This window comes from Octodon degus, unplaced genomic scaffold, assembly GCF_000260255.1.
Source record: "Octodon degus isolate 3935 unplaced genomic scaffold, OctDeg1.0 scaffold00019, whole genome shotgun sequence".
Taxonomy (NCBI): domain Eukaryota; kingdom Metazoa; phylum Chordata; class Mammalia; order Rodentia; family Octodontidae; genus Octodon; species Octodon degus.
Window position 1 is genome coordinate 19,793,615 of NW_004524595.1, and position 4,141 is coordinate 19,797,755.

The window sequence follows — 4,141 nt, forward strand, 5'->3', positions numbered from 1 at the left end:
TTATACAAACTATTCTGCATATATACATAGATATATATTTTTGACTTCTTTTGTCAAGATTTTTTTTAAGTCAGCTTGGAGCTGAAGTAAAAACATACCTAATTTCTCCAAAAGCACTGTCAGCCACTTTTTCACTTCCTATGGAGGGAATAGTTTTGCAAAAGTACTGATTATAGAAGGCCATATTTAAGAAACCTGTCTATGAGCTTTCAATTAAAAACTCAGCTAATATCTTTTAGTTTTATCATTACTGGAATAGATGAATTTTGCCTTACCAGGTATTCCCTTATATCGTGTAGCAGGAACTACTTGTTGGCTAATCATTTCAGAGAGGCCTGACATAGTCCCAACAGTTAAAATTCATTTTGTCCTTTACTGGAATTTGAGAACTGGCCCTAATTTTGCTAGTAAGTATCTTCCTAGAAATAGAGTAGGCACTGTGGGACAATTAAAAACTCATGGTTAAATATTTATCCTTCTAAGTGATACATCAGAGCAGCAGGAAAGAATCTCTCATTAGGATTTCCCTCAACTCCATCAGAGTCTATAGAGCTAGAGGAGGGATATCCAGAGCAGGTAGTCAGAATAGGATGTGTTGTATGGGTTCACCCTTAATGTGCAGCATTAGCCAGGGTTCTTCATGAAGATGACAGTATCTGTGCACAGGGGCACAGTAAGTTCCCTGAATTTTCATCATAATGGGAGATGAGTGTTTGGCTGGCTTAGTCCCTCTTTGAGAGGAGGGACAGCCAACCCCCCAGTATGGGAGATCAGATGGAAGATTGAGGCCTAATTGGCCTTCTCCATGAGCACTAAGAAGAAAGGCAGCAAACAAGCATGTTTAAATACTCCAAGTGCTAGGAAAACAGTAATACAACTGAGAGCCTGACACATACATTGCTTAGCAGGACATGGAACATGGATAGTGGGAGGCAGAGTCATCCCATGTTACTCTAATTTCTTGTATCCAAACCTGAGTAAATAAAGGCAGGATAGGCCAGTCACTCCATGTTTTAACCTAATTGTGTCTCTGTGTTTTTCACCTTCATTCACCACCCCCAGTCATGTACAAAGCTTGTAGACTGCTTCTACAAGCGGCACCTGAACAGGGAGTCTGACTGAGGTAGTCCACCTGGGGGAGAAGTGCAGTGAGACGGTGATGGGGTCTTCCATAGTGAAGCATGGGCTGGCAATAGAAAACAGCAAAAGGAAAAATAAAAGAAAAAAAAAAGAACATGAGTGCATGTGGAGAATTTCAGCAAGGATATTGGGGCAGAGTTTATTGAGGTAAAGTGTTATATCCCTTTATTGGAAAGTTCCGTGGCACCAGTCTGATACTCAAGTTAGTATCTAGTTGACATCTCATGTGTTGCAAGGTGTAATCAAACATCCTTGGTTTCTTGAGACAGGTGCATTTCGTGTAGAGAGTGTGAATCAAGTGACAGAGCTTATACCCAAGGCTCTGTTGTATTCCTTGAAATTTTCTCCACATGGTGCTTTATCTGAGCAGTTCTTTGTCCTTTGACCATTGGAGAACATTCCACACCTAGGGGACTCTTGAAACAGGAGGGGATGAAGGGAAAATGTCCTGGTCCCTTTCTCTTCCTTCTCCTCTCCCTCCTTCCCCTCTACTTGTGGCTGAGGCAGAAGTAGTGTCTCCTTATCAAAGATTGGTTAGACAGGCTATGCTTAATGGAGTCATTTGGGGTGTATGCATTTCCATTTAAATTCTAGTACTAACAACCTACAATGAAATGTTTATGAACATAATCCTTTGGGGTATAATTTATTCAAAGAATTAAAATCCAGTGTCATGAACAATGGGGTTCAAGAACCTTTCACATTTGGCTTGTTGGAGTCAGTTCTAGGAGTTTTGTGCCTACCTCTTTTAGACATTAAGCATTTTGCTAAGTCCTGCCTTTCTGCAGGGCAACGTTCAATTTTCCATATTAGTTTTCAAGAGTTAGCAGCCAAGCAAGCTCAACAGAATTGGGCAGCAGGATACCCAGAGATTACAGAAGAAATATTGTTGGGAACAGATCCATACTCAGATCTAATTCACAGTTAACCCTTCCAGACCAGGCTTATTAGCAAATGAATGCCATAATGAAACAAGCCTGGGTAAGTATTCCCGAGGATGCTGTCCCTATGCAGTTCCTTTTTACACATTTTTCAAGGTTCCTGTGACCCTTATGCTCATTTTTAGCTACACTGCAGGAAGCTGTCCAATGACATATACCACATGCCCACTCAGTAGAGTTTATTGTGTTGCAGCTGGCATTTGAGAATGCTAATAAGGACTGTAAAAAGTGCTAGGGGCCACACTATTTGAAAGTATGCCAAGATATGGGTAATGGAGGTCACAAGTCTCCTATGTTTACCCAAGCTATGCTTGGTTTAATTAAATAAAATCAGGCTTCTTTTATAATATGATATTTTAATTGTGGAAAAACAGGGCATATTCATAAATGCACTCAATTCCCAGCCACAAGAGGTGCAATTGCCCCTCTCCTGGAGGAAAAAGTTCTAAGCTGTCGTCCAAGATGTCAAAGGAAGAAATTATTGGGCTAATCAATGTTATCCTAAATATTATTGAGATGGAACTGCACTAGCAGAAAATAGGATATGGACCTAGCCCTAGACCCCCAAAATAACAAGGTCATTCCTAGTAGGGGCTTATACCCCCAGCCCTCAGTAGATCTCTGGAGGAGGTTGAGTCTCTTGTCATCAGAACCCCAGGAAGCACAGGATTAGACCTTCCTGATGCTGGATGTGTGGCTTTCGCTCATGGAGATAAATCTGTTAAAATCTCCATGGGAATCTGGGAACCTCCTCCCTTAGGTATGATGGTATTTGTCTTAGGAAAAAGTATTTTAAATCTGAAGAGTGATGAAATACTCCCTGGGATTATTTATTTATTTATTGTATTTTAGGGAAGGGTCTACAGGGTGTTTAGGGTCTCACTACTAGATTGGACTCATAATGATTCTCCTGTTTACAGTCTCTTAGGTGCTGGGATTATAGGCCTGTGCCACCACGCCCAGTCTCAATCATTCTCTCAGCATGCCCCAGGAGTGGGGCCAGCATGGCAGGCCTGAGGATCAAACCCCTGGCCACTGCACCTGCTTGCAGGTGCTTTAGTCTGCTAAGCTATTTGGCTGGCCCTCCCTGGGATTATTGATTCAAATTATTCAGAGAATATCAGATTGTGGTCTAGTCATATGATGTTTGGGTCTTTGAACCAAGAGATCATACTGCTCAACTGATTCTTTTTCTGGCTGTCAGAACCACAGCTATTAGGTGAGAAGTAAAGAATTTAACAACACCTCCCATAAGGAAGTGTTTTTCACTTAAGATATCACAGACCTCTGGCCCATGTATACTCTTAAGGTTAAAGCAAAATATTTTCCAGGGCTCATGGACACAGATGCAGTTGTCTCAGTAATAGCTTAATCCCAGTGGCTACCTGCCTGACCCAATTGAGTACAGCTACCTCCTTGGTGGGGATTTGTTCTATAGATTGCTATGCTTCTACGTTGTGTAGGCCCTGACAACTTTAAGGGGGTCTTCCAGCCATTTATTACAGGGATCCCACTCAGTGACAGCGCAAGGATCTGCTAAAACAATGGTGAATTTAAATTGCTATTAAGGACTAAAAGAATGCTAAAATGGTGGACTCAAATTACTGACAAGGCAATATTTACCTGTTGATAGTTATTGATCTGAACGCAGTGCCTTAGACCACTCGGCCATCCTGACTTCCTAGTTAACGATCTTAAGGATTGCTTTTTTACCATCCTTTTAAGTCTGAAGGTCCAACTTTGTTTAGCTTTTTTTTTTTAAATTTTATTTATTTATTTGTGTGTGTGTGTGTGGCCAGCTCAGCCTACCAGGGGGCGGGGCTGGCTGGCATGTGGTGCTGGGGGATTGAACCACAGTCCCTGTGATTTGCTAAGTTTGTTCTAAGTAGGTGCTTTAGACCACTGAGCCATCTCACCAACCCCTTGTTTAGCTTTTTGTTCCTGCCACTAACTTTGCTGAGCCTTTGTACTGTCAGTGGACAGTTTTTCCACAGGGGATGATGAACAGTCCTACCTTCTTTCAGTATTTTGTTGATCAGGTTATAGATTCTGTTAGGAAA